Below are 12224 nucleotides of genomic sequence, written 5' to 3' on the forward strand. Positions count from 1 at the left end.
TAATGTCCTTGTTCCATTTCAGATTGTGTGACAGAAACCCAAAGTGGGAATTGGATGACATATTGATCTCCACTACAGAGTGAGCACAAGTTTCCCAGCACTTTAGAGCTGCTGTGCCAGTGCCGAGGAGCACATATCCGAAGCAGCCTATACTTTAAATTGCCAAAAGTATTCGCTCTCTGCTTTCACATGCAAATGAACTTGAGTAACATCCCATTTTAGGGCATATTGTTAGTGTGGATGCTGATTAAGCATTCACAGTACTGTTATCCTAATCTTTATAAGTGATATTAAAGGCAGGCGGTCAACACTGGGGGAAGACAAGAAGCAGGAGTACTTTCAACAAGCAGTGGCAGTGAGGGCCAAGCCGCCTTATACTGAGGTCAGAGAGCTCAAAATTTCAAAAAGCATCTGAAAGAGCTCATGTTTGGATTTTGTCAAGTTTGCAGGTGTATCAGCATGAGACAGTCTTACATAGAAGAGACTGTTAGAGTCTCTAATTCAGTGAAACATGATTGGTCCAGTGTGTTTGCATCAATTCAGTTAGTTGTCCATTTTTTCACATATTTTCTTAAATGCTTATCCTTGTCAGGATGGCAGTGGGGCTGGAGCTGGATATGTTAAATAAATAAACATTACGAAAGTTAACAATATATCTGCATCCATGTATGTTGTTGTCCACAAGATGAGAAAATCAAAATGATCAAACTGGAAGACTGTGGAACATGTTAATAAATGTTTGTGTGTTTATGCCTGTGTCTTTCAGAGGAGGCGGGAGGCACTAAAAGGCTTCCCTGCCAGTTTCTGTTGAATCAAAGCAGAACCATAAAGGGCCGACGGAGGAAGGGTGGATAGGTGGAACGACATGGAGATGGGGTGAAGAAAGGAGGGCAGTGGAAGCTACTGTTCTCTAGCCTAAGCTGAACCCCCAGCAGCCTCATCCGCACTCTTGTCAGGAGAATGTTTCCTGTTTCTCGTCATCCACGACCAGGAGCTTGTTTTTTTTCTTCAGCTCTTTTTCCTGTTTTTGTTCCATTTTTTCTTCTTTTTCCTTTCTTTCTTTTCGGCCTCATCCTCACCTGACTTGGACCTGAAGAGCCAGAAATGTTTTTTCTTTTTCTTCTGTTGCTCAACGAGGTCTCTGTTTTTTTCCCTCCAATTTTTCCACTTCTTGTGCGAGTGTTTCACTCTCGTCTTAAATTTTGTTACAGTTTTGCTGGAGTTTGTTGAACTCTTCCACTGATGCTTGGAGATTTTCTTTAAGGTTGTTGCATTCCTGAATTTACTCTTTGTGCTTCAACTGCAAGTTTTTGGTCTGCAGTTCTTTATTCTTTGTCATCAACACTGTGTTATTTTGCAGCTGCTCTAGCTTGTCCTTTTGAATGTCTCCGTTTTGCTTCACCTGCTCCTCGTACATGTGCACCAATTCTTCGTGTTTTTGCTAAGATTGGGCTTTTTCTGGAGCAGTTCAGACTTTCTGCTCTCCACTTCTTTCTGGTCCTTTTCCAGTTGTACATACTTTTCCTCCCATTTCATCTTTTTTTTAGACTATTTAATCATTTCTGGCCTCCAGTTGTTTGAGCTTTTTTTGCCAGTTCTTCATAATCTTGCACTTGTTTTGTTTTGTTTTCTCCTGTTGCATTTCTGCATTTAGGGTTAGAATTCTGACTTTTTTCTCAGAAATCTGGAAAAGAAGAGCCCACTTTCCCCCCCCCCCCCCGGTGGCCCTAATCCTCTTCCGTAGACTTACGACTGTTTCACGACAGTTAACTGGGGAGTAAACTCTGGCGGGAGGGGCTATGAGCTCACGTGGCCTGTAGCTGTGTTAGAGAGCAAGCTTGTGTGAGCTAGCGGTGATATCTATACACGCAGTAGCCTTAAAAATACGTATTGTTCATTCTCCTGCTAGGTAAGAATTGGTTTTTTGTATGAATATTATTTCTTTCCATATGTTATCGTTTGGTTAATGATTATTAGTGTGCTAATCGCGGATAAGCTAGTAAGCTGGATAATTAGCCGCCATGCTAGGCGGACTTCGGTGTCCGTATGGTGCAAGGAGGACCTAACTCGGTGAGCAATGTGTGTTTAGTGTACAGTAAGCTGTCATTTATGCCGTGCATTTTAATTAGCACACTGCATTGTTGCTTAGGGGGCTATGAGCTCACACGGCCTGTAGCTGTGTCAGAGAGCAAGCTTGTGTGAGCCAACGGTGATAGCTGTACACGCAGTAGTCTTAAAATACTTGTTCATTCTCTTGCTAGCGGTGGAGGAGAGTTTTCTGTTGAGGAAGAGACCCTGCTGCAGTGTTGCCAACTTAGCGACTTTGTCGCTATATTTAGCGAGTTTTCAGACCCCCTTAGCGACTTTTTTTTTTCTAAAAAAGCGACTAGCGACAAATCTGGCGACTTTTGCTGGTGTTATTGGAGACTTATGACGACTTTTTGACATGAAACCACGTATCGTTCTTACTGTCAACAAGCAGCCGGTGCTTCCGTGGGCACATCGCCCAAGTCAAAGCGCTCACAGGCGGTGGATAGTTCTCACGCAGCAGTCGCCCCCAGCAGCTGTCAGAGCAGATGTTGTTCACCCTTACGCGTACAAACTGCAAATGAATAGCGCATGAGCGAAGCCGCTGCTCCCGCCCTAGGGAGCAGCGGTAAATGTTCATTTTTCTTTGTCTAAAATAAATCAGTGCACTAAAACATCATTCCAACATAGTCACTTGCTCATTTCCTCCATCGTGTGTGTGCCTCTCTGTGACATAAGCTAAACATCTAGCTAGCTAGCTCATCATGTCGCAGTCTAAACTGTACACTCAAAAATACAGGAAAGAGTGGGAATCAAACCCTGAATTTAAGGGCTGGTTGAAGCAGTTTATTGGAGATGATACACGTGCATACTGCCTGTATTGCAAGGCGGATTTCTATGCCAAACAGAGTGATGTGAAAAACCACATGCTAACACAAAAACATACTCAAAACGCAAAGCATTATAACAGTTCCACCCAAATGAAACTGCCGTTTCTTACTAAAAAAACAGACTCTTCTAAAAAGGCCGAAGCCACCATGGCATTAGCTATCGCTGAACACTGTTCCATGCTGGCATGTGATCATATTGGAGAGGCATGTAGAGCTGCTTTCTCAGACTCCACTGCTGCCACCCATTTCAAAATGCACAGGACAAAGTGCACAGAAATGATTAATGGTGTTCTGGCACCATACTTTCTGAAAAAGTTGGTTGCAGATGTGGGTGATCAGCGTTTCAGCCTCCTCCTCGATGAGTCCACAGATATAAGTGTTTCTAAGTATCTGGGGGTTGTCATAAGGTACTTTAGCGACACCAAGTAGACAATTGTGTCCACTTTTCTAGGGCTTGTTGAGTTGGAGGGAGGAGATGCCAGATCTATAGCTCGTGTTGTTGTGGGTTTCCTTGAGAAGTGTTGTCTTAAAAAAGACAATCTCTTGGGGATAGGAACCGACAATGCATCTGTGATGACAGGGATTAACAATGGGGTCCATAAAGTGCTGAAGGAGGAGTATGGCCTCAGAGATCTTGTTCTTATTCGCTGTGTATGCCACTCTCTGCAGCTTGCTGTAAGTCATGCTTCCAATGACACCATACCCCGTAGTGTGGAGTACTTGGTACGAGAGACTTATAACTGGTTTTCAGTGTCTCCAAAGCGCAGGGAGGCCTACAAGGCCATTTATGAGACTATCAACTGTGGGGAGAAACCTTTACAGATAACCAAGGTGTGTGCCACACGTTGGCTCTCCATTGAACCTGTGGTTTCACGCATTTTGGACCAGTGGGATGAGCTTAGGCTGCATTTTGCAGTCACCAAGTCCAGTGAACACTGCTACATGGCTGAAGTTTTATACTCCATGTACACTGACCCTCAAAATATCTTGTACATGACTTTTCTGAAGTCAGTGCTGGGAGAGGTACAGACCGCCATCAAGGCTTTTGAAGGAGAACAGGTAGATCCTCTTAAACTACTTTACAGCTTGGTTAGCCTGATCAAGTCTGTGAGCAGCAGGGTGCTGAATCCACTGGCAAATGTTGATGTACTCAAAGAGCCAATAGAGGGATACATCAGTTCCAAACCATACCTTGGTTACCTTTTTGAGTCGAAAGCAGCTGAGTTGCACCTTGCGCCTGAGGATGAAAAAAATGTCAGAAAGCGGTGTGTAGCCTGTACCATATCCCTTACTAATGAGTTGAGGGTGAGACTGCTGGACAATATTGAAGCATTGCAGTACATGTCAGTTTTCAATGTGGAGGAAACTCTAAAGCACAACAAGAGCCCTGGAGAAATAGAAAAAATTGCTAAACTCCTTGGCTTCTCCCCTGAAGCGATAGATAAGATTGTCCATCAATGGCGTACCATCCATCTTAGTAAATGGAATGAGACAAAAAACACAATGGACTTCTGGAGTGAGATTTGGAAGTACAGGGATGCAGCTGATATCAACCCATTTCAAGAACTTGCAATGGCTGCTGTGTCTGTGTTGTCCTTGCCACACTCAAATGCTGAAGTTGAGAGAGTATTCAGCCAGATGAGTGTGGTAAAAAGCAAACTTAGAAATCGGATGTCCTTGCAGAGCCTTAACTCCATCCTGTACATCCGATATGGACTGAAGCTGTCTGGTGAGGCTTGCTATGAGCACCAGCTGCCTGACAATGTTTTGCAGCTTTTTGGCACATCAGCTGCGTACTCATTTAAGTCAAGTGCTACAGTTGCTGAACCTGCAGTAGAGAATCTTGACAAAAATGAGGATGACCCACTCTTTCTGTGAGCCAGCACAGCCTGGATGTCTGGAAAAACAAACAAACAAACCCAATCAGCCTAAACTAGGACCAGACTAGTCCCCAGCATTTTTTCGCATTGCCACTGTTTATTTCTACTGTCTGTTTTTGGTCCATTTAGATTGCTAATGTAGTTTGTTAACAACATTATGGTTAAAAATGTTCTTCTTTTACCCTTATTCTTGTGTGGTTAAAAAGGAAAAAAAAAAGCCAAAAAAAAAAAAAAAGTAACTCCGCCAGAGTGCCTATTTTGGGTCACTTTTGCCGGTCCCAAGCCCGGATAAAGGAGGAGGGTGGGAATTATGATATTAAAACAATAATTGCTAAAAGAAATGTAACTTGTAGTTGTAAATATAAATGCCTAAATGCATTTAGGATGATTTTTACTCACTTTGTCTCGTCCATGGTGCTACTTCTCTCTCCTACAGCGTAGTTTACGAGCATGATCAATTATGCAAATTAGGCGATGACGTCATTTAGCGACTTCTAGCGACTTTTAGGACAGCCAATAGCGATTTTCCTTACTGAGGAGTTGGCAACACTGCCCTGCTGTCCTGCCGTCTTACTGGTGCCATTGAGGGATCAGGGGCTGCTACATATTCTAGACCTCGAGTATTTGGACCAAAGTACTCACACGCACATGTCCCATAAGAGAAGTGTTGGTAACTGATGCAAATATTTAAAAAACATGTTTTTTCTTTTGTCGCACTGTTTAAATTCCATTCATATAGGGGCCGTAAGTTTATTCTGACTGCAAAGATATCCACCAAATGTTAGTTAAGTTTCCTTTAAACTACACGTGTAAAGTGGATGTGAGAGAGGTTGTGATGACGTTATTAAGGATGTACGTTCTCCAGTCCAGAAAACTTATGAGATATTGGACATGGATGCTGTCAGACCCTGAATAAATTGTCCTCTGTTGTTACAGATATTGTTTCAGTTATTCTTTGGTAAGCTGACGTATTGGTTACATGTACAGGTAAGACCATTTAAATGGACAGCATTAAAGACAGCAGCTGTTACATTTCAGCTCAAAACATCCAGCTGTCAGCATTCGCACTGCAGTTTCTTCAAAAAATGCATTCTCCAGTTTAATATGATGTCAGCCAACCCTTTGCAGCAATAACGTCTTCCGCCCTTCTGGAAAGACTTTCCTCAAGGTTTAGGAGTGTGTTTATGGGAAATTCGACCATTCCTACAGAAGTGCATTTATGAGGTCAGACACTGATGTTGGATGAGAAGGCTTAGCTTGCAGTTTCTGCTATAATTCATCCTAAAGGTGTTCTGTCAGGTTGAAGTCACGACTGGTTGACCAGGCCAGTCAAGTTCTTCCACGTTGGACTTGCTCATCTGTGTTTATGGACCTCGCTTTGTGCACTGATTTGCAGTCATGTTGTAATGGGAAGGGACCATTCTGAAACTGTGCACACAAAGCTGGGACCATGGTATTGTCTAAAATGTCTTGGTATGCCGAAGCATTTAGAGTTCATTTTACTGGAACCAAGGGGCCAAGCCCAGCCCCTGAAAAACAACCCCACTTGGCACAATGCAGTCAGACAACCACCGCTCTCCTAGCAACCTCAACCCTAGCAAACTCAGGATTGCCAGACGGAGGATTGTGATTCGTCATTCCAGAGAGCACATCTCCATTGCTTTAGAGTCCATTGGTGCTTTACACCTCTGCATGTAAGGCTTGGATGCAGCTGCTTGCCCATGGAAACCCATTCCATGAAGCTCTCTATGTGCTGTCCCTGACCTAATCTGAAGGCCACATGAAGTTTGGAGATCTGTAGCAATTAAGAAAATATAAAGTTGATAAGAAAGAAAGTTGGTAACATGCGCACTACGGTGTGGCTATAGTTCAGGATTTAGAGCATTTACTAAGCGGATGGTTGGTGGTTCTGGCAGCTCCAGTCTGCATGCAAAAGTATCATTATGGTGCGTTCACACCGAACGCGATAGACACGACCAGAGCGTCAGGTTTGCATGTAAAATCAATGGAGGAGTGCGATGAAGCGCGATTGGGGGTCCCGCAAAAATTCAGAAGCAGATTTGCGTCGCAAAAAAGCAAAAACGCGCCAGTCGTGCGAGCAAGTAGCGCGACTGACGCATTTGAAGCGCGAATAAAAATACGCGCGGCAGTTTGTGTGGTGCATGTTGTGCATTCGCGCATATCGCGTCTACCGCTCGAGTTGAAAAAATCTGAACTCCAGCTTCAAGTCGCTCCGCGACAACGAATCAGGAGCCTGATGACATGATGCTCTGACCTAGTTCAAGGGGGCAGGTCCAGCCAAAGGCATTCATTCTTCATTTAATATGGAGGAAAGGCTCATCAATGCCGTAGCCAACCACCTGGGGCTGTACAACACCAGCTGCTTTCTCTACCGAGAATGTTAATATTATTTCAAATACATTTTTGTAATGACTAATGTCTCAGTTCTACTACACAGCAAATATTGACACACAACTTGACACATGTAGAATTTATTTCATATTATACTAATGAAAAAATATACTACTATATAGGAACATAGTGAAGACCAATTATTTAAGAGAATAAAGAGACGTTAGTTTATTTTGGAGGCAAGCTCCATTTATTAAGAAAATTTAAAAAAAAAAAAGGCAGGAACGCTCTTTAGAGGTTTGTGGGTGCCTCTTAAAAGAGCCATTGTGGGGAAGTCACTGGGACTTCAAGTGAGCATATATTAGCATAGGTATCAATAAAGGACTACCGTATTAAACACTTTTACTAACCGCAGGCAGATGGACAGGCGCTCTGCAGGTGGGATTGAGCGCCTGTAGTTGGTGTCTAGGCGGGCGATGCTTGGACCGACGCGGGACAGCAGCTCCTCAAACTGGGCGAGGGAAAGACGGTGGTACCGCTGAAAGCGGCCGTCATCCAGATGCAGCTCCTGGAGCAAGTGGTGAAACTCACCAAACTGCTCACGCTTCTGGAGGACCTGATGGATCCAGGTACGGCGCTGCTCTGCTCTCCACAGTAAATAGAGAAGGGAGACTCTCTCTTTAAACGCTAGATCGACAGCTGCCATCTTGCAAACATACCGTCTGGCACTACTTCCTCCCACATTTCCGCTTCACGTGCATGAAAATTGCATATTTTGAGAATTGGTCGCGCGTCGAAGTGCGAATGTGCACGCGACCAGCTAGGGGCGTCTATCGCGTTCGGTGTGAACGCACCGTAAGGCAAGATTCTGAACCTCAAGTTGCTTTCTGATGCATCCAGTGGAATGGGAATGTGTGTGAGTTTTAGATAGAAGGCACTTAAGCAAAGAAAAAAACTTCTTGAATGATTGGGTGTGAATAGGTGAATGAGGCATGTTGTATGTGCTTTGAGTGCCCAGGTAGAATAGGGAAGTGCTTTTAAGAATTAGTCCGTTTACTATACACCTCAGCATCTGCTGACTCCACTCTGATTTCGTGTTACCTACCACTTTGTGGCTGAGTTCCCAATCGCTTCCACTTTTGTTATAATACCACTAACAGTTGACTGTGGAATATTTGGTAGAGAGAAATTTCACGACTGAACTCCTGAGTGAGACTCATTCTTCCACAGATGTTTGTAAAAGTGCATGATTTTTATACATTGTAACCAAAGGTGTACAACACCTGAAAATCAATGATTCGGATGGGTGAGTGAATACCTTTTGGGATTATATATACATATACACACACAGCACACACTTACTGAGCAGGTCCTTGTGCTTTCACAGGCCAAACAAGCTATTTCCAGATTCCATGACCTGCTGAAAGTGCTAATATCCGCATGTGATTACCACTGCCAGCTATTTGGCTAAGTGTCTGAAAAAGATCCAGAAAGGCACTAAAATCAGAGGGCTTTTGACCAAACAGTCTGGCAGATGTACAGCGTGCGACTGGCTGTTATTTTTCAAAATGACAGTTAAGTGAACAGAGGTCACTGCTAAGTACCAGAGAGGAATGTGCTGAAAATATTCAGACTGCTGTGCTGAACCTCAGTGTTGGCAAACTGGCATCCATTCTGGTCCAACCCTGATGGCCATGTTGTCTGACTTTTACTAATATAAAATTGTATTTTTGAACCACTAAATCTGTTATTATGAAGTTGAAGTTATGCCTTCATTAAATTGCATTAGCTTTTTGGCCTAGGTTTAGTGAATTATAAAATATATATAGTCACTGCATTAAGACTTTCTGTATCAGCTTCCAGGATGTTGTACTGACTCTTCTACAAGGAGTTGTAATCCTCATGGCCAAGACACGGCTCGTTTGGTTTTCATCCAGAGCTTTTTAGTAACGCAGTCTCGCAAGCCACTGTATAAACAGGCTTACAAGATTTTGTGCTGCTAGATGCCTTTATTTTAATACTACTTGTTGAACAGGAGTTTTTTTGTGTAGCTGTGAACTGCTTTGCATTTTTGTCGTTCACTTACTAACACAAGGCACATCCCAGCTTTTGTATTATGAGGAGAAAATCCTCAAAATTTAGTTTAGACATTGAAAAATCTCAGATTTCACACCTGGTTCTGAAATCCGTTGTCTGCTTATTTTGACACTAAAACGACTGAAACCCTGTATCTTTGAGTTTATGCCTGCTGCTCTCTCATTTCATCTCTGTCACGTGTACATATGACTTATATATTCTCTCACATTGGTTAGAATTTAACCTGTTTTGTCGTTGTTAAATAGTATTAGCTGTGTGCTTACGACTCCATTATAGTTTAATAAGTCATCATGGTTGTGCATGATATCATCTAAAGCTATCCTCTGCTAGTTTTGCAATAAATATGAATTATCTTATTTTATAGATTAACTTTTAATTGTAAAGGTTAATGAAGACACATGACTCCCCTGACTTCCCCAGGGCTGAATGTAGCTCACTGCAGAAATTAAGACTTGTGAGTTTCCTGATCCACATATGATTGAAAAGTATATATTTTTATTTGTGTTTTTCTCGGTTCATCTCCGGTCTTAACAAGAGAGAGTAATTAATCTGTCACTTTCAGCAATCTAATTCATGGGGGTGTGTCAGGAGACAAATCTGCCAAAAAATATCCAGTATAATCCTGTTTTTTCTTTTTTCCTCCCCCTTTTGGATACCAGTGCCAGTGTAAATCAAACTGACAAGGCTTAAACTTCAGGAGATATTAATGTAAGTGTGCTTTAAATATAATGGATAAAGGAGGGTAATGAGTATTAAAGTAATAGAAATCACCAGGAAAGCCCTAGACTGTATATCATTTACACTGCTGAGACGCACGTATTTTAACGTTTTTATTTAATATGCAAGATAAAACTTATTCAAAGCTTCTCCATAACACAGAGGGATGCTATTATTTAATGCAACAATTTGGCCAGTTAATGAAGCATGATAGAGGTCTTCAGGCATTTGCCCTGGTACAGTGTAAATAATAATTTGCTGTCCATTCTCACTTATGAGGTTGACTGCATTACACTTAGCCTACTAATGACAAACTCATTATTATGTCATACAATTCATAATTCAATCAAAGATTTACACTTAATTCCCTCTTTCCTTTTGTTCACAGAATATCTTATCACACAAGTTAACTTTTATTTAGGCAGCAGTGGTGACCGAATCCATGTAAACAAATAAACAGGAAATTTGTTGAGTTACAGGGTTGATTTTTTTCTTTTACATTTTTGTCATGTATTTAGCTGTTCAGTTAACATTTTCTTAATGATACAACTAATAGCCCACTTTGTGGTGAAGCTTAGCTCCTCATAACTATCCACAGGACCTTTCCAAGTTCTCTTTAGCATCAGCCATTTTGGCACAAGGAAGTGGGCAGTGTTAGCTTGCCAACTTTGTTTGCCAGCTGGAAGATATGTTTGCTGTCAGAAATACTTCATCTTCTTCTGCACTTAGGTGGGCATTTTTCCCAGTCTGTTGGTCATGTTGACAGACTTTTAGTTATGCAAGAATGTCACATGACTAACACACCTGCAGCACAGAGGCTAATTAAACTGTTATCATGTTAGTAGTTGTTAGCCGCTAATTTGCTAGTGTACAAACTGAAAACAGCCTGCTGCTGGCTGTGCAGGATTTGCAGGTATTTTTTTCACTGCCAAAGACACTCTCATGTTGCTTCGGGACAAAATATTGGATAAATTTGTTAAAACTTTCTCATTTGGGACTGTGGCAAACTTTCGGACCATGGATAAGTAAAACTTTGCTGTTTATGTGTATATAAATGTGAGGTTATGAACTACAGCCTGATTGATATAGGATTGCTAAAACGGATACCAATTTGGTGATTTCAAAATCCTACATATCAGCCTATTTTTATTTATTTATTTTTTCTCTTTCCCCCTTTCAGACACAGATCTCCCAAGTTGTGGATTACACAACAATCTATGCAATAGCAACACTTAAACAAGGTTGAAGGCCATTTCTCTTTTTAATTTTCATTTCTCGGTTGTTATAAATACAGATGTCAATATACTGATACCAATGTAAAATATGTAAATAATACAAAATGTATTGGCTGATGTATTGACTAGGCTCTGCTTTGAACAGTTGCCATATATCCAAGTCTTGCTTGTAGTTGTCTTATTTTAATTTGATATTGCACTTTATACTTTTATATTGGCTTTGCATGTATCAGTTATTAATTTCTTTTAGTGGCTGAGCTAATTGTTTAGTTGTCTGGCACAATTGCATTAGGGTGAGCTATGTGCTACATCAGTCTTAAATGAAAACATGATTAATTCCTTTATAAAAGTTGTTGTTGTTTTTGTTGATGAATGCTTTCTCTGTAATGTGTTTGAGGTGTGAGACAGCTTTGACAATTGAGTATTGAGTTGATTATTTTTGAAATAACATCCATTGTCTGGTTCTAATGTGAGGGTTTAATGATTTTCTCAGTTTTCAGACACTGAAAACTGTCTTTTGTTTGGATGACACAAAAGATGACATTTCAAGATGTCATCTTAGACCCTGATCAGCTGTGATAGGATTTCACTAAAACAATAAAACATGTCACCAAGTTAAACCAAAACCTAGAGTTTGCCGGTCATTTCAAGAGTTAATGTCACATACTAGAGCAAATCCTGATTATGATTTAAGCCATGAAATCATACCAAGAATAAGACAGAGGGATAGGTCGGTCCTCAGCCTGGACACAAGGTTGTAACCATCTACACTATATTATCTCAACTATTTGTTCTTTATCACTGTGCGGGTGCCAGTTGATCTCAGAATGATGATTGCGAAAAGACTTATTCTAAAGGAATGGAAGTCCGCTGCTCCTCCCTCCTTCAGTGTCTGGCCCAATGACATGTTATCAGTCATTCAATTGGAAAAAGTTCGATACCTGCAAACACCTGCAGCAAATGTTTTCTCAAAGTCCTGGACTCCGTTTTGTACTCACCTTGAGTAAGCTCACGTTGTATAAACA

The sequence above is a fragment of the Pelmatolapia mariae genome, linkage group LG8 (assembly GCF_036321145.2).
Source record: "Pelmatolapia mariae isolate MD_Pm_ZW linkage group LG8, Pm_UMD_F_2, whole genome shotgun sequence".
In the NCBI taxonomy this organism is placed as follows: Eukaryota; Metazoa; Chordata; class Actinopteri; order Cichliformes; family Cichlidae; genus Pelmatolapia; species Pelmatolapia mariae.